At 33.6% G+C, this 20256-nt stretch overlaps 1 protein-coding gene across 1 annotated transcript in view; it reads left to right on the top strand.

The window, feature by feature from the left end:
- LOC108904147 (RNA-binding protein Musashi homolog 2) overlaps positions 1–20256 on the top strand; it is a 215433-nt gene that overhangs the window by 174224 nt on the left and 20953 nt on the right. The gene's annotated exons all lie outside the window — the stretch shown is intronic.

The following is a 20256-nucleotide window of genomic DNA, read 5'->3' as shown; positions in this document are numbered from 1 at the left end:
ATTTTATTTATGAATAAATTTATGAAGTTTATTCATGCAAGGTTTGGTTTTACAGTGTTCCAAACTGCGTGGATTTCTTTGAAACAAAAGTAGCTACTACCAACTTCGGAACCAAGTTAAAGTAAACAAAAACAAATGGGAAATGATTGTATTTTCATGAATAAGTTGAAAAGGACCTAGATAAAATGTAAAAACTGTGGCATCACTCTTTATAAAAACATGCTGAAGTAAACAAATAACTTAACCTCACTATTTATTTGTTGGTACTTCTGAACATCATGAAGGAATTGAACATAATATAGAACCTGGTAAAGTTCCCACTGTAAAACAGATATTTTGACAATAAATTCGTGCTTGTTTTGACTGGTACAAGGATTTATTTCATTAATATTTAAATAAAACATCCAAACAAACAGGGAAAATACCAAATCCCCGTCTATATTTCAGTTTTATCAAATTTTGACGGAAGGAAAGCCGAGTAGGTCTTACCAGTACAGCTAGAGAAAAAGTTTGCCTGTCTTAATGTACGTGTCAGTCAAGATGCGGAACAGACCTCTTTAAATAACTTGGAAATTGACAGCGAACCGCCTATGCATCTGAAATCTAGAGCACCAAGCCTCCTGCAGCCCCTCCCTTCGCTCCCCTAGTCTACCCAAATTATCCTACGTACCCCCCGACCCAACAAAGGCCCTTTGAAAGGCGACATTTGAGATTCTCAGTTTTCATCCGTGCGAACATCCATTTACATGAGACAGTGAAACTTCCACTATACCGGCTTTAGTTCTCACAATAGTTGGGTTCATTCCGTGAGCGAAGTTACACGTGGATGTCGAATTCGAACTCACGTATGCTTATTTTCCGTTTGCCTATTCCAGGGTCTCGCCCCTCGGTAATGATAATTTATAGTCCCTGTTTCCGACGAGTCCCTTTCAATCCTTGTACGGTTCGGGATTTGGGGGAAATGGTTTGGGTTTTCGAATTAAATTTTATGACACGTTTGAGGGAGAGGCAGGTTCTATTTTCTATGCGGGTTAGGAGTAATATTTAATATTTGATTTTTATTAATACAGATATTTAATTATTAATAATATTTATTTATAAGTACAATGACAAATTAAATTATACATACATGAAAAATTAACATATTAAACTATAATTATAGTTATTATAGTTATTACACTTATTTTATAACAACTAAAATAGTACCTACACATACATTGTTCTATTAGCAACATATCAACTTTTTCTGAATGGGAAAACATTTTGTAAGCACAAAAGTTAGGTATACGTTTGACGTTCGTATTGAGTAATGACAGGTATTTTGTGACATTTATGCACTTTAAACAACGAACATTCAATTATTGTCCGAGGACTACTTGATCCTTCCACCGCTAATGTGATTTTTACGTGGTATTTTCTTTGAGGCTCTTTAGGACGATATTGCTTATAACTTTTAAACGGCAAGTAATACAGACAAATTTCTCTAATAAAAGCTTATTAAAAGAAAGAGAGCTTTTTAACAGGAAACAAATTTGGGTATGTTTCTGGAAAAAAGATAATTGATGACGTCATTAGTCGTTTCTATCAAATCCCAAAGATAATACTTTCGATTGAAAATGGAGCTTACTTCATCCCATTTAACACCACGTGTCACAAATTTTATATACATTTTTTGTATCCTCACAGTAGCCCCTTACTATCGAGTACCCTGTAGAGGGTGGGCCACCAGTAACGCCTGGATAGCTAGGGACCAAATGGCAAATAATGTAGAAACCTGTTTAGGTGGGTATTTGTAGGTTGATTACGGCTACATTTTAAAAATATTTTGTCAAGGAAAAGCGTACCATATCAAAGTTATGTATTTTTAAATGGAACACACTGTATTTTACTGTATTTTTGAAAGCACAGTAAAAAATAGGTGAACTTTATTAAAGGTTCAGCATACCTAGGACTTGTTTGTGAGATATATCAATTTTAGTGAAAATCCAGGCTTAGCCGGGGGAAAATCCTAAATCATTTGTCTGAATCATTTTTCCTCAAAATGCATTTTTCGAAAGTTATTGTGCTGTTTCCATACTTTTGGGACACATTGTATAACATATCTAAGGAAAATTCTATAATTTTTAGTAAATTAATATGAAATGACAAATATCCTCTCAGTACGTGTTTTAGTGAGCACCACATAACTTTTGTCTTCTATATCTTAAAACTGTAAAATTTTGGGAGTTCTTCACTTCTATAAATACCTATTATTAAAGCGACCCTTATACGCTGTGATTCAAAATCCAGTACAAAGAATTTAAGGGCGTATTTTTGAGGTCAAAATTAGACTTTTTTTCCTATAACTGTGTATCCACAAATGCTTAGTTTTCGATATACAGGATATTAAAGTCTTTTATTTTATTTTTTAATTTTTTAGAAATAATTTTCAAACGAATTTGAATGTTGGCATAAAACTTGGGATATGTTTTTCTTTAGAATGCTAAATTTAAATATGTCATTAGTTTTGAAGCTACTTGTAATGCGCACCAACCTATAAGAGTAAGCTTGAATTAAATTGGCCCTAACTTTTTTGCTACCCTGTACATTGACGTTTCGTGTTAGTGCGTTTATTCCCTTGTCAATTTTAAGCAAAAAGGTATCCTTGGTAGTATCCCTAACAACAATGCAAAATGTACAAAAGGAGCCTCAACATTTTCACGAGAAGCGAATGAATTTTATTTAAAAAGAGCGTCCTCCTTAAATTTACCGTAGTTATTCATTTCCATTTTTATTCGGAACGCAAATATAAAGTAAATAAGGTTAGTGAATGATCTAATCATATTACAGATTATTGAAAATCACTAAAGCCCTAGACTCCGTCTCTGGTAAGATTTCTAGACAGATATTACATTAAAATAGATGCGGAATTCTCTCATCTGCTACCTACCTCTTCAGAACCAAACAGTCCACAAAGATTATGGCTCAGTCTTAAGATGATCCCCATACTTAAGTGTGCTCGCATAAAACCACTTTCTTAACTTTGTTCGTTACGAAAGGGACGAATTTTATGCAAGTATTAAACTTGGCGGTACTCTTAATGTCTGTCGTGTAAAATCATTAGCTGAACAAAGCATATTCATTTGTTGACAAAACAAACAAAGATCCGAATGGGATTTAGAAATCAACATCTCGAAATAATGATACTTCTTGCACCGAGGGGGAGACGAGAATGGAAACAAAAAAGCAAAGAATCCAATTAGCCTGACGTATTGTTTACTGCTGTTCAGCCGTCCCCGTCGAAACTGGATAAGTCGAAGGAAATTGGATTCTATGGCTGAGCAGGAATAACAACATTTCTACGATATTCGTATCAGATAACACTTTGGTGAATAAAAAATGAGCACCACCTTAATGCGTAAGCCGGAGAGGAGAAATACTCTCTCTTCTACACCTCTTATACAGCGTGTTTAAAGACTTTGAATTTATTTGAACAATTCTTTATTTCGACGACGTGTCATTCCCTCCCGACTACAGCAGTTCTCAACTTTTCAAACTTGTTTGTTTATTTATTTTCTCTACTTCTTTTGTATCATATACAAGATGATCACCTTTGCAAGCAACCACCAACAACAGAAGTTCTAAAACACCTCAAACTTGACCTTCGCCTCAACTAAAAAATTAATATTATTTTGTGAAAAACAAGACATATACCTAGTTGTAGTTGCTTGCTAATCATCGGTGCTGATCTACATTTCAGTAAAATTTTCTTGTGACAGCTGTAGTAAACTCAAGGTCATTTAGATCACAATCTAAGTCATTTTTTATAAAGTACAACTGTTAATGCTCACCTATGAGGCTTTCTACGGTACATTCTCGACCGAGGTTGTTATCTAAGATTATGCATCGTAGAAATGCAAGTTCAGCGATGTACTGGCAGTGTATGATTCAACAAGCACAATTATTTATAGAATTATTAATATCAAAAAGAAATATAGGAATAGCGCTCAACTTACTACCGCATATATAGCATGTTCTTCTGTAATAACTAACTGTGCGGTGTGTAACTCGGATATTAATTCAAACAACAGGGGTGGAAAGACATATTCGTGTAAGCGCACATGAATTTCTTCAAACCATTAAATTTCGACAGCATAAAAAAAGGCCGGTTGCTTATGACCAGCTCATTTGAATATGGAAATAAATATACAGTTCATTACCATCGGCGTGTATAAATAGAAAAAACAGCTGTACCAACTCGGCGATTGCAACTGCACATGGTGCTAAATAACATAATGATGAAACGCCGCGTGATTTTTTTTTAATATGTTTTGTTCGGTCATACGATTGCTTCCGCCAGATTTGTAATTTGACGATTTATGTTAAAAAAAAAACATGTTTAATTATAGCTTGGGAAGTTGGGATTAATTAACAGAAGATGGACGCTGACAACTTTTTTTCGTTTGTTTTCGTGATACCAATAATTAAAAAATTAATTTAGAACAATTTGCTATGATTGGTAGCTCAGGTCAAGGATTTCTATTATTATATGCGGAAAAAAACTGTCATTGACGTGACTAATGAATGGTTATTTTCGACTAAATTTAAGTGGAATCTATACAGGGTGTTCCTATTTGGGTTGGGCTTACTAATCTAAAATAGTAAAGTGTAAAAGACATCAATATTTTTTAAAGATTTCCTATACAGAATTTTAAATAAAAATACATAACATTGTCCTAAAAAATATTTCTGTAAAAGCCCAAGAGAGACAACTAAACACTCAGTGCGACCATTTAATTTTTAAAGCAAATTTTTTATTTTCAAAAAAATATTCTTAAGGCACTGAAATATCTAAAGGAGGAATATTTGTGACTGAAAATAGATAATTACAAAAAGACAGGTCGTTTCGGTGGGACATTTTACCTGCCAGGTGAGTGAGAATGTAATTATATACAGGGTGATTTACTTTTTATGATTAGGACTTTAACCGTTTGTAGATTTCGTCAAAATAATGTCATTTTGAAGTATACACTTTTTCTTCCAAAGACTTCCTTTTAGAGATTTAAGCTCTTGAAAAAAAAATTTTTTTTCTGGTTTTTATTTATTTTTTCTTAAATTATGAAAGCCATTTGTTTTATATTTAGCATGAAGTGTACGAATGAAAAGCTCTATCGATTTTATAAATTATTGTGAATATAGATCAATCATACGCGTCCGTAAGGGGCTTTGATAACTTACTTTTAATATAATTTCTACGCCACTGGAAATGTTTACTACAAATAGAAGTACTACGTTTTTGTTGAATTATAGGGAAAACATTTTTATACTTGCCTAGAATTGTGACAGTTTCTTATAAAAAAAATGTAGGATCTCATTAATATAGTAATTCTTTACAAAATATTTTTTTCGGTGACTTTAGTATTTTTTATAATACAGAGGCGTAGATATGGGGTAGAAATAATACTTTGTTTATCGCAACTTTTACACCGCTTACAATAATTTTAGCTCCGATTTTAATTCGATTGTACGAATTTTACAGTGACGTAAAAAGTATCATGTGGGACAATTATTATTAAATATCGTAAAGTTTTTAGAACGCCCAAAAAAATGTCAAACAGTACCGATCGTCATTTGGGCTCTTGCAAATTTGAAACAATTAACGGAAAACGATACAAAATAGAATCAATATTAAAAAAAATAATTCAGCATTTTTTTTTAGTACCTACCACAAATGTAATTCACCAAAAGTGGAACACGCTATAGTGTTTATTTGTGCAATAGGACCCTGTTGATATAATACACATCGGGAAGGTCGTTTCAGGAACTACACACAATATTCACCTTAAAAATTACTTTATTCTTACACAAAAAGAAAACAAAATCATAACAGCACTTCTTGCAGCATCTATACCTTAACCTAACATCCATCTCACTTCTTAAAACCAACCTAAGAACACCAAAACACCTGATCCCAAGACCTCTTCTTCTTCTTCTTCTACGAACTATACAAATTCGCGCGAAATTCAAATTTCAAAACAATTTACTATTTTCACAAACATTTTTTCAGTGTACTATTTTTTTTTGCTTTTCCCCAGTTATTTTTGGAACTAGGCACACGATTGACATCTCTTATTTTATCTGATTTCCTTGAAACGTGACGTTGATTTCCAATCACCGGCATTAATCGCCGATGATGGATCGAATGATTCGAAAATTCCTCGCCGCGCGACCACCCAGTCATTTTTCAAACTATATATACCAATTCCACGATATCCGGATTCGAATTTGTTACCGAAGCCTGTCCATTAGTTTCCTTTAACAAATAAAAGGGCACTTAAACCTTTGCTGGAAGATATATAACGTCTCCTTTGGGCAAGGCTCAAAGCCAAATGCGCTAGCCGTAAAACGTTTCTCCTAAATCTACGATTCGTTCCCGATGAAATCAATTCACCGCATAAGCTCGGGGTGAAATAATATTTTTCGTGGCGCCTCCGCCGAAATGGCGAACGCAGCAAAAAATAACACTCGTGTCTAAGATCGGTCTTCTGGAACTTTTTTTATCTCGGGATTAACAACCTACGCCTTACTTGTATCACATTTTCTATCTGTTGCGAAACACCTCGTCCGGGATGGAGTTCTTGTTTGTGAAAACAAATATTTATTGCTTTCTGGTGCATAGCAATCCCAAATATTTGTTTAGTCGATGATGTGGGTTCGAGAGGCACAAGTGAATTGATAAGCATGTGCAGCATGCAACAGCGTGCACCTATATGTTCCCGTGCTGCAACAGCTCAGAGCGATAGCCTACATAAAATGCGCCTGGTTGCATATTTATTTATCCAACTTCGACAACTCAACATTTGGTCCGTCTGATCCGCACAGAGCGGAGAGTATGCGCTAGAAATTGTGTTTTTAACGACGTTTTGAAAGATCAACGTACAGCTTGATGTGAATTTTTTATCAGCTAGATCAGGGCGGATCTAGCTTTGAGGTGGATGTGAGAGGGGGCAAGCAAATTTTTTCTCGATTACCTTCAGTACAACTCACATAATAAAAGTGTAGATCCCTAGATCTGGGCGAGGTCCTGAACATTTTCAAAATTGCAAAAATTTTAAAAAATACCTATTTTTTCTGTTTTTTACTTATATCTTGGAACCTATGCATTTTGAAAGAATATTGAAGAGGGAAAAAGTTTTAGAATCGAATTTTGCACAATATACTGTAAGTTAAAAATGTTTAAATGTATTTCTTATTTAAAATAGCAATAATTGATGAAAAAAAGGCAAAATAATCAAGTTCTGATAACTATTACACGTTTATCACAATTAAACTTTGATTATAATGATATTTGTTCATTAAATTAATACAATCTCCTATTAACGTTTTTATTAATTGATAGTATTCACTTAACATGCTCCTCTCAAATTTGCGCTTTGACAAATTTTTAATCCCATTGCTTGTACATGACGATGATGTGCAAGTCCTGGTAGAGGTTTGGTGAGAATATCAGCAGGCATCAGGCATTATCTCCGTTGGTACATATCTTAACTTTAGTTCATCATTTTTCACCAATTGACGTACAAAATGGTATCTCGTGACAATATATTTGATGTGTGAATGACAAGTAGCATTTTCTGCAATATATTTCGCTCCTCGATTGTCAGTTCCAAGATTTAATTTTGATAATCAAATTCCAACATTAAATTTTGCATATATAGAGCTTCACGAGATGTTTCTGACAAGGCTACATATTCGGCTTCAGTAGACAAAATTGCAACTGACTGCTGTTTCTTCGAACGCCATGATATTGCTGCTCCACTTCATAGAAATACATATCCTGTATACGAGATTCTGTCAGTGATATCGTTTGCATGATCTGCATCAGAATAACCTTGAATCCCAAATGAATCTTTTTTAAATACTAGGCCATAATTTTTCGTACCTTGTAGATAACGCATACACGTTTCGCTGCTGACCAATGAATATCTTCGTATTTTTCATTAAATTGCGATAATCTATTGACAACAAATGTGATATCTGGACGAGTAGCAACCGCTAAATACATGAGTGGCCCAATTAACTGTCTGAATGGTTTTTCTTGGCCCTTTCTTGGGTGTTGATTTCCATCAGTTAGCTTCACTTGAGAATCACTGGATTACATTCTTCCATGTGAAATTATTTTAAGAGATCTTTTATATATCTCTGTTGACCTAATTCAATTTCACCATTTTCTTGATTAATTTCAATTCCTGGAGGAGGAGGGCTTTCCGTACTTTAAAATTATAATTTTTGTAAAAATTAAATTGCAAATTGATAAATGTAATCTAATCGTTTAAAAATAAAAAAAGAGTGTTAACTTTAAAAATTTACTGTGGCCGTCCTAATCAACCGATTTCAATTTTTCAAAAACCATTTGAAAGATTAAGCGATCTTTTCTATGTGAAAAAATTTTCAAGTATCTAGATGCTTTATTTGAGGCTGTGCAACAATTTTGAAAAAAAAAATATTTTGCGAAAATGATTAAACCGATTTTAATGAAATTTTGTGTGTTGTTTTATTATACTATAAAGTTCTTTTTACCAAAATTAGAATGCCCTCAGAGCAATTAAAACATTTAAAAAAAATATCCAAAGAACTTGATTTTTTGCCTTTTTTCCATCAATTATTGCTATTTTGCAACAACGGCAATAAATTTAAACATTTTTAACTTACAGTATATTGTGCAAAATTCAATTCTAAAACGTTTTTCCTCTTCAATATTCTTCCAAAATGCATAGATTCCAAGATATAAGTAAAAAACTCAGATAAAATAGGCATTTTTTAAAATTTTTTAAACATTTTTGCAATTTTGAAAATGTACCGGACATTTGTCATGTGAGTTGCACTGAAGGTATTCCAGCAAAAATTAGCTGGTCTAAGCGTCTTGTGAGCGATTGTCGTATGCATAAAGCCTGTTCTACAAATCTGAAGTCGCGCGATAGCTAGCGACAAAATGTTTATAGTCTCTGAATAGTGCTTTATTTCCATGATTCGTGTAGACTGACCCTAACAACTGAATCGTATAGATTATATTATTTAGTAGGTTATTTTCTGTAATATTTGTTAAAAGTTTATATCTTCGCGAGACATCTACGAACTAATAATAGTTTAAGGCATAACAGTCGTCTGGCTCGATGTTTTGGAACTGGAACAAGATATACAGAAAATTTATTTTTGGGTTTGTGTGCTTTGGTAAAAAGTCTCTAAAATATAAATAAATCATTCTGAACATTGAGACTGGTGTAATGATATTTAAGCATGAAATTTTTTCGTCCCTTTATTTACAAACTGATAGGAATGCTCCAATACAATATTTGACATTTCTGACAAACATAAATTGAGATAAATGACATCTGCCTCCCCATTTATTTATATCATAGAGATTTGGACGTTTTTAGTGTTTCTGGCCTGATTAAGGTCAGTTTCATTCCACCCGCGGGCAATGTTGCAATATTAATTAATTATGTCAGTAGGCAGGTTAGTCGGTTTTAATCATGTTAGCCGTCCCCGCATATCGCTCCCACGTCCCATGGCGTTTCGTCCGTTAGGGCCGTTCTACAAACAATTCGGTGTTCAAATTTGCACCGCGATATGAGGCGAAATCGTCGACGTAATTAGAATCTTAAAATCCACAAAAGAGAGAAAAGATCGAGTATTCGCCAGATGTAGCGTTGAAATTCTCTGCAAACTATATATTTTTGAAGTACAGGCCCAAGTCGATATCCTAGAATATTGATCGAAATCGAATTTTTGGATTACAGGTCGAAGTCGATATATTGTAATACAGATCGAATTTGATTTTTTTTATTTCGGGCCGATATTGATACTTTAAATTACAGGTTGAACTCTGTTTCTGGATTATAGGCCAAATCCGATATTTTGGATTACAGGCCGAAGACGATATTTTTAGATACAGATCGAACTTGATTTTTTAGATCATAAGCAGGATTAGACCTTTTGAAGTCCAGGCTAATCATAAACATATTCGAATGAGTAAAATAAGACATTTAAGTTAATCTTTAAAATGGGAAGAGAACTTGCCAAATTGTTATCAATATTTTGTACAAATTCAAAATTATTTTAATTTTACTTTTTGAAATACAGGCGTAAGTCAATATTTCGTATTCGATATTTTGAAGTACAGACCCTAGTCGTTATTATGGATTACAGGCCAAACTCTGCTTTTTGGATTACAGGCGGAATCCGATATTTTAGATTTTAGGCCAATACCGCTATTTCAAGGAATTGTATTTTTTTGGATTACAGACCAAATTCGAACTTTTAGAATACAGGCTAATCAGAAACCTATTCGAATGAGTAAAGTCAATATTTCGAATTCGGTATTTTGAATTAGACCTTAGTCGTTATTATGGATTACAAGCCAAACTCTGTTTTTTGGATTACAGGCGGAATCCGATATTTTAGATTACAGACCGATACTGCTATTTCAAGAAATTGATTTTTTTTTGGATTACAGACCAAATTCGAACTTTTAGAATACAGGCTAATCTAATAATAATTCGAATGAGTAAAATAAGACATTTTTCACACAATTTAGGCCTTAAAATCTACCGACGAGAACTAAAATGCTAGATTTTAAACATTCTTTTCAATTACAGACCTAATCCGATCTTTTGGATTACAGGATGAACTCAGTCTTTTGGATTACAGGCTAAGTAAAAGACTATTTGAGTGTGTGAAATATTAATTCTTCACACAATTTTTTTTCTACAAATTTGAGTTTTTGGGATGCAAACAAATTTCGATTTTTTGAACTATATGGCAATCATGACCTTTTACAGTAAAGGTTAAATGTATAAATATAGAATTTTCCAAGTATTCTGAGCCTCAAAATCTACAAAAGAGAACGACAATATAGCGCCAATATTTTTCTTTTGGATTACAGGTTGAACTTTATCTTTTGGAATACAGGCCTTTTTGAATGAGTGAAATTGAGCCATAACGTCCATAAAAGTTAACATAACTTTAAACAAACTCAATTTTTTGAAGAACGGGTCAATACTTTGGATTGTAGACAGAATTAGATCTCTGGATTACAGGCAGAACTTGTTAAAAGAGGAATAACAATCTTTTGGATTATAGGCATAATTTGGTCTTCCGAATTAAGTACATCGTGAACTCACTCCTTTGAATTACAGGCTGAATTCGAGGATAAACCCGATCTTTTGGAATACAGACTTATTTGATCGTGTGATTTTTCATGCAGTTTGAGACTAATTAGTCTAAAAAATGCTTCACTATGTAACATTTTTAGAGTTGGTTATCTAGACTGATTGTGAGTCATATTTCTATGAAATGGGGAATAGGAATAGGAGCAGAGATAATTTTTGTCTCTTCTGACCAAATGAAGAAGTCTTCATGCGAGAGCCCTATTTTTTGCATTCGATCGCAGTCCATGTACTCGAGCTACGTTCGCCGCGAATGACTGCATGCAATCCGCGCTCTGGTGATCAGAAGAAAGAACGGCTGGCGGCCTGCAAGTGGGAGTGAATTGATAATGACCTTCAACTCGGATGCATTGGCCGCGGCTCGGTTGGGACTTGAACCGCGAGCGCGAGACGCCGGTCGAGAAAGTCCTTTGTTTACAAACGTGTGTGGCGTATGAATCGGAAAAAATACGGTTGCATTTCCTATATCGCGGACAGATCGTGTACAATGGGGCCTATGTAGATCTACTAGGAGTTGCTGTACTACGAAAATATTTCGATCGGCTGTCGGGGATCGGCCGTCGCCAGTCGCCTATTCAGAGGAGGACGGACACTTGCTGAATACCCTCAGTTTTAGGCCTAGCAGGAGCGATAACAGACGCGTTCAGGGTAGGTTTTTCCACATAATAAAATTTGTTACTACTGTTTGTGCTGCCGCTCCAGAAAATGTTTCTTGCAATCACCATTTTGCTAGAGACGAGCGATGTTGCCGATTTAGATCGGAAAAGAGGGGCGAACTCACTAGGGTGACAGTAGAGCTTAATAAAGTAACTTTACTTTCAAGTTCTCGACTGAAGAAGTCCCGCATATTCAGATCTGTCGATTTAGGTGGTCATTGAACAATAACTTTCATTTAGGTTCTCCTGAACAGTAATGATAACTGAGGACCATCAGCATGAACCACCTGATCATCAGAAATTGTAGATATAGGACCATTCCATCGATTGACAATACAAGAGGTCCTATAAACCTGTATTCCATTGTGCAAATCCTGACTAGGGTTACCAGATCTATTGAAAAACCCGGAGAAATTGATGCCTAAAAGTACCATCAAAACCCGGAGATCTGGCAAGCCTAATCCTGACATATAAACTAAAGTGTTATTGATGATTGGCGTCAACAACACCATATGGATTCTGATGAAACCAAACGCGCGAGCGTTTTTATGAAAATTAAAAATCCCTTTCCTTGTAACTCCTGTCTTGTCTGTGAAAAGTAATGCTGCCAAATTAGCACTGTTACCATGTTTTCTGGATCTAGTAGACTGAGTATTTGTACACGTTGACGTGGTAGGGGTATAGTACCAGAAGAGTTCCAGGATTTTCTCCCGCTTCCTCCCTTGCTCTTCTCTTGTGAGAGTGGAAACGAATTTAGGTCTAGGGTTTTTCCCCAAACAATTCACTATGAGCCTGATGATGTCTGGCGAATAAAGGATATTACTTATTCTTGATTTGTTTTGTACTTTTGTTGACATGGTGTGTGTGTGTGTGTGCGTGTCCTGAAATTTCATCCTACTCTCCCAGAAGATATTACTATTTCTGCAACAATTTCTGTGACTAAAATAGATGACAATACCCCTATATCTCCGCCCCTGAATTATCACATCATCGCCATATTCAAATGGTGCAAACTTAATTAGATAACACCCTGTACCAAATGTGTATAAGACGAACTTAATAAAACTTTATATTCCACAAAGCAGGTAGTTATAATACGATATACTGTTGTCTATATTGTTTTTAAATCGAAATACTTATTAATGACTTTCTAAATGGAGTATTAATGTGGGTATAACAATTCCCCAAAATCCTCATTTATTTTAAATTCCAAGAATTTCGGTTTGATACCTGCCCAGTTAGAAATTATCTTATTGATTATTAATTAGTATTAAATTCGGTCGTAAATAGTGTTTTTGTTTCACACAAACAGATCTCTGATCCCCTGTGTAACTAGTTTTGAATATAACGTGGTGCTCGGGGCGATCAATGATTGATTACATACTACAAACACATATTTAGCTGGACAAACCAGTAGGGAATTTTTTGAGCACATAATAGACAACCTCTGTTTCCATCTCCTATTGTCGATACTGCACCGACAGATGTTGCTTATGAGCTTGTGAACCAGTTGTGTAAAGATGAGCTTGATGTATCGAAAGGATTTATATTATTATAAAAAAATAATACAGATTATACCAATGTTTCTAATGAATTTGTTTATTTGTAATTAGACAGTTCTTTATGTATTAGTGAAATTAAAAGTTTAATAAAAACAATTTTTTACGGAGCTCTTTGATTGCTAGTAGAAAGTAGAAAAAAAGTACAAAAAACAGATAACACCATATGTGGTATCTAGTCCAGACAATTCATCATAGCTAAGAAAAAAAAATCATGTACCAGAACTGGTTTTTAATTATTTTTTTTGCCTTGTTAGCACATTTAACATATTAATATGAGGCGTTTAATAAACGAAAATAATTTTCTAATATATGAAAGTGTCATAATGTTAGTCATTGTAAATTATAATGAAACTATTAACACAGAACTAGGGAATAATGTTTGCTGTATTGCGTTATTTATAACATATTTATAACAGCTAAATTAGAAAAGGCCATAAAAATGTTGATTACAATAGACTTCCATCAACACAATGTTTGATCTATATCTATAAAATCTGAAGCTGATGAAATATCTAGAATAAGTAAGATTTTGAGCCCGTATGCTTTACAAAAAATAGTTTTTTATTCATTCAATTCAAGTCTTTATAAATTAATAGAAGATAGAAACGTATAAAAAAAGTTAAAAAATAGTTCTAGCAAACCCTTTCATTCAAGTTTATTTATTTATACTAGTTCCTAAGAAATTGTCGATATTTATCAATTACTGGAATTTCTGGTATGTTGGAACTTAAAGTTACAGCGGCAATGTTAGTTATATAAATCACTATTTGAAATATATGTTTTTTTACGATGAATAAATATATTAGAGAAACAAAGTTTTAAAGTGCATTTTGTACAAAACTTTGAATTTTTAGTTGGAGGTGGAGGTTATATTTGGATGAAAAAAATTCTGGTGTACCGAATTATTAAAATTCGTTTTGCAAGTAACGTAAACAGTTTTGAAAGTAGATGTATGATTCAAAGTAAAGATGTAGATATTATTGACTTTGAGGAACCTTTTTCAAAGTAATAACGATGATGTTGGTATTAAATTGGAGCTTCTTTTGTTATATCTACTTAAAGCTGTGTTTTCTTTCATTGTTATAATACCAATAAACTAGATATTGCATTTAGAATTTCAGAATTAGATTTTGACATTTACAATCATTTTTATCCATAATTTTTCCAAACTACTTTGTATCTATTCCCGTATTCAGTAATAGAAACAAAACAACATAAAATACTACTTGGTAATTAATTGTTTTATGTTATAAACTTTGGTCTTTGTTGTCACTTTCGTATTGCAATTTTGTTGTAATTCAGGGTACCTACATAAAGAGCAGTGGCGGCTCATGACTTCCATACCATGAAGGTCCGAAAAATTTAGGTACAAAGTATTGAAAACAAAATATACAATAGAGTAGTTTTATTTTATGTGCTATTGAAATATATTGAAAATGTGAAATTTAATTTCTTTACTATGAAAATTTCCAAGGGGGCGGCGCCCCAGAGCCCCGCACCAGCCGCCACTGATAAAGTATTTATAAGCTTCAAATACTGTTAATTAATAAGTAGTATAATGACTTTGTTTTTCCTGTTTTATCAGAATTCCTCGGAAAATATTAAATTGCACTACATTTTTAGTGAAAGCTTCAGAATTAGGAAATTTCATTATACAGGATGTTTCTTAAGAACGTGCAGAGAATCCGGAGATGTATTTTATGGATAACATTATGGTAATTTGGTTAAAAAAAGGATAGGATTTGAAAATCTTCGCATTCGAGCTACAAATTTACCAAAATTTAAAAGAAATACAGTTTACCACTTTTAGTTTCTAAATCGCTTGAGATATTTTTAACAATTATGGTAAATGCTTTTATGTTGATAGGCATAAAATAAAATATTAGAAGTTTTCTTAAATAACCAATAGCAGAGCTATGGGTACTATCACGTCTTGTTTCACAAAAAAAATTTAACCGCAAAGTATAATATTACAAATAATATTAGATTTGCTCATTTACATTCGTTAATTTTTTGTCCCTACACATTTTTCATTGTTTAGTGACAAAATTGATATTGATTTTTTGACGTAACATTTGCTATATATTTACTTTATCACAACCTAACCTAATATAACTCAAACTGCACAACCTAATCTAATCTAACCTAACTCAACGTTAACACAACCAAATCTAACTTAACTTTTCCTAATCCTTTTCTGGCAAGGATGTGTTCATATTTTTGCGAAACTTTTAATACTTAAAAAATAGCTATTTCTGCAACAATTAATTTTTATCTTCTTGTACTACTATTCGTTCATTCATTTACTATATTAAATTAGAATATTTTATTAGCCAAATTAGAAAAACTAATTATAAATAAGGAATAAATATTTGTTTCTTTTTGGGAAACGTTTTTATTTTTTTGCTGCCTTTGAGAATTTATTTGCGATACCCACGAACTGGAAATGGTGAATTGAACCAAGAATTAATTCTTTAAATTTCATATTTTTTATTTGAAATTTATTAAAATATGTTCCTCAAACAATGTTGTTATTACAATACAGGTACCCTGAAACCTACATAAAGTGTACAGGTATAGTGTTGATTCTAGTGTTTTGAATATTTCTTTCCAAAAACTAGGTCGACCGCACAAAAATAGCAGATTCGTGTTCAACATCCTCGAAAATCGAGGAGTTGGAATTTTTAAAAATAATTTGGGTATTTTTCGCTATAGTACTACTTTTCGTTAGATTTATGAACGCGTAAATGTTGGTTTCTAAACCGTGTCTTGGATTTGGGAGTGGGGCGAGTTGACGATCGTCCGCGAACGCACCAGGCAGGCATGTGGTGCGGTGGGTCGGGTCACAACAGCCGGCAGAACAGAAGGGCTGGCGTGGCGCGACTCAACGTAAACGTACAGCTGCATCAGTCGTTCCTCAACAACCGGAGGGGGTGAATTCGCATACACTTGGACACGTTTGTACCGAGCCGGTAGTCAGTGATCGTTTCGCCTTTCGAAAATCAGGTAGTGCCGAAATGCTGTTCGAAAATCCGCCCGGAAAGTTGTTCGCCCCGTACGCGGTGCCACCGCCTGTTTTGCCGCCGCCTATTCTAGGGTAAGTGCTTACATGGTTTTAAAGATAGGGCATTCGTGGGTACCATGCACGTATCGCACATACCTGTGTGCATGTTTGGGGTTGTCTTGTGTGTATATTTATTTTTATGGTTTGTTTTGTGTATTTCATTCCGCGTTTCTTGGTTGTGTTGATGCTACGGGTTCCCCCTAGCGTACGTTTCGCGAAGCTCCAGACAAAACAAAACAGGGCTGGCCAAACTTCGACCAAGGGCCATTAGGAATTTCGCTAGTTCTGTACCAGTTCTATCATTTTTAAAATGTAGTAAAATAGGTAAAATATATTGTTATATTTTTATTGAAATGTATCGCTTCTTAATTCTTTTGGCGTTTAGGTGTGCTCTAAGAACTATCTTTTAGACGGACTGTTTTCAGGATAATTCTAGAAACTTGTCAAGTCACCTGGTATTAAATTCTAGTGAATATACGTAGGTAGGAAACATTTAGGATTAGGTATTCTTACCTGCCACAGGTAAAGGACCTTCTTGGCTCGTCTTTGCTTAAATATAGGGGTCTATCAGCGAGAGGCTTCAAAATTTACAATTCTTAATATAATAATGTACAATTCTGTGTAGAACTTTTGCTTTATGGTCCCTTAGTGTTTGAATTATGCAGAAAAATGGTATTTGGCACTTATTCAGGTACCTAGTGGATGAAATGACAGAGTGGGGTGCTGCTAAATATCGAAACAACTACAAATTTCTATCTAGGGTAGCTCAAGAATAATTTCAAATTAATAACACCTCTCATAACATTTTTTATAAAATAGTAGCAGTAAGTACCTATAAGCTTTATGTAGCAATAGAAACTAAATATTTGTATACAAATTAAGTTGTGAATTCTTGACTGTACCATACCATAGAGGATTTTTTAAATGTATTGATTTTTTATGATATTTGTAAATATGAATCAGTAGGTACCTATATATTGCTCGGTATATTGTAGGTGTATCAGTATTTCATCCACTTATTTTCATATAAAAAAATGACAATCAAACTGTCATTCCGAGAATGTAAGCAATTTAGGTAAATTACAATTCTACTTATCTAGATTTTCCTAGAAAACTTTACCTGGTTTATTATTTTCATAAAGCTCTACCGTTTTTATACCTGTAACTAATGGAACCTAGAGTTCTTTGTAGTGTCTCTTTTACTAGGGTGCAATAAATTAGACAGTTAACAGTTTTAAAACTAGTCGTGCAACGGGTAATGTTTTATGAATGTTTATTTTTCACACCATCTTAAAGACCCCAGCTTAAAATTTGTTTCTCAGTTTACAGTACGGTTATAAAATATGTAGGCATACCTACACAAGCGATAACATGAGTAAACTTTCATGCAGGGTGAGGTGATTTGAAAAAAAAAAAAACGATTCATGCATGTTACAAGTGGTTTAATTCTATAGCAACTGTTTAAAAATTTCATAAAAACCGAACCATATGATTTGTTTTTCCGAGAAATCCGGTTTGTAAATATTTATTATTTTGTAAATGGAAAATTTTATGTATATAGCTCTGGTTGAACTTATATTGGAGTAAAATATGATTAGCATTTGGAACGTGCACCGAAGGCATTTCTGAATCGCCATTAAGCTCGTAGATAAATATCCTATTTATAAATACTCAATGAAGTGTCTGTTTTATCCACCATGCGCCATGTGTTTCGTATGAAGTAGATCGTTTAAAACGCATTTTAGAGATATTTAAAAAATGCCTTTGGTTCTTGGTTCGATAAACGGAAACGATACTTCAGATAAGCACATAAACAGGTTTTAGTACGGGGGCGTCGTAAAAAAGATCTATAACTATTTTTTTTTTGAAAAATCACTTTAAAAATCTGGTTAGGTAGCCTTACTCATTATTACTTAAAACCCCAGTATCCCAGCTTTCATCAATTTATAATGCACAATATTTTTTTCAATTTAATAATCTAGGAGCTATAATATTGTAAATCTCCGAAGATGCTGAAAAATTGGCCCATTGCTGGTTATAATTGGTAAATAATAGTCTGCTTATAAGTTAGTTTTCTCAATTTTAAGCATTCCCATTGTACCGGTGTGAAATCATCCACAGCCACACTTTTAGGTAGGACTATAATCGATAAAGTTGTGGCCATAAAAAAATTCGAGATTTACTCAAGTTTTCTAAATAATTCATATGCGGCTGATCACAGAATATTAAAAGCGTGGAAATTTAAAAACTGCTCCCACCATTTTTGTTCTTCAGGCCGTCAGGGATGGTGAAAAGGGGTGGAATTGCAAAAATTCGAAATAATTCAAATTAAAAAAACTATTTCTTGAACTGTCACCATATTCGCAGTGAATGTTAAAATTAAATATATTAAAAGATTCCACCCACCCGTTACATTTTCCTGGCCGTCAGGGATGGTGAAAAGGGGTGGAATTGCAAAAAATCGAAATAATTCAAATAAAAAAAACTATTTCTTGAACTGTCACCATATTCGCAGAGAATGTTAAAATTAAGTATATTAAAAGATCCAACCCACCCGTTTCATTTTCCAGGCCGTCAGGGATGGTGAACAGGGGTGGGTTTGATAAAATTCGAAATATTCCAAATAAAAAAAAAACTATTTCTTGAACTGTCACCATATTCGCAGAGAATGTTAAAATTAAGTATATTAAAAGATCCCACCCACCCGTTTCATTTTCCAGGCCGTCAGGGATGATGGAAAGTGGTGAACTTGAAAAAATTCGAAATACTCCAAATAAAAAAATATATTTTTTGAACTGTCACCATATTCGCAGAGAATGTTAAAAATAAACGTATTAAGAGGTACTAGCCCCCCGTTTCATTTTCCAGGCCGTTAGGGTTGGTGAAAAGGGGTAGGTTTGAAAAAATTCGAAATATTCCAAATAAAAAAAAATATTTCTTGAACTGTCACCATTTTCGCAGAAAATGTTAAAAATAAATGTATTAAGAGGTACTAGCCCCCCAGTTCAAGAAATTGGGTTTTTTTTTATTTGGAATATTTCAAATTTTATCAAACCCACCTCTGTTCACCATCCCTAACGGCCTGGAAAATGAAACAGGTGGGTGGTATCTCTAATACGATTATTTTTAACATTCTCTGCAAATACGGTGACAGTTCAAGAAATAGTTTTTTTATTTGAATTATTTCGAATTTTTGCAATTCCACCCCTTTTCACCATCCCTGACGGCCTTGGAAAATGTAACACGTGGGTGGAATCTTTTAATATACTACTAATATAAGTAAATGCCATTTGCACGAACACAGGCACGGCATCTTTTTATTAACGAACATGTAATTTGTTCGATATTTATCGTTGCTTGAAACTGATGAAAAGCATTATTTATTCTTTCTTCTAACTGTTCAAGTCTATTAATTTTCACTATATACCAGCCGTTTAATAGCACTCCTCAAAATGAAATCCAGTGGGTTAAGGTCCGGTGTTTTCAGTTCTTTATAAGAAATAAAATTAACCAAAGAATACGAGGTTTCATTTTTGGTCACCATTAATTAATCACCCTGTATACTTTATTTTTTAAATAACCTCACAATAAAAATCTAGTGGACTAAGATTTGGGCTACGGGAAGGCCAAAAAGTTGGTTACTTCGACAGTATTATGGCATGGAGCTCCGTCTTGTTGCCAGATTATTACCATCAGCTGATTTAATGGTATTTCTGACAGAAAATCGTTTATTTCGTTTTGTAGAAAAAAATAATAAGTTGTATTTG

This window comes from Anoplophora glabripennis, unplaced genomic scaffold (genome assembly GCF_000390285.2).
Source record: "Anoplophora glabripennis isolate ALB-LARVAE unplaced genomic scaffold, Agla_2.0 scaffold151, whole genome shotgun sequence".
NCBI classification, from domain to species: domain Eukaryota; kingdom Metazoa; phylum Arthropoda; class Insecta; order Coleoptera; family Cerambycidae; genus Anoplophora; species Anoplophora glabripennis.
This window is presented reverse-complemented; position numbering and strand designations above follow the sequence as displayed.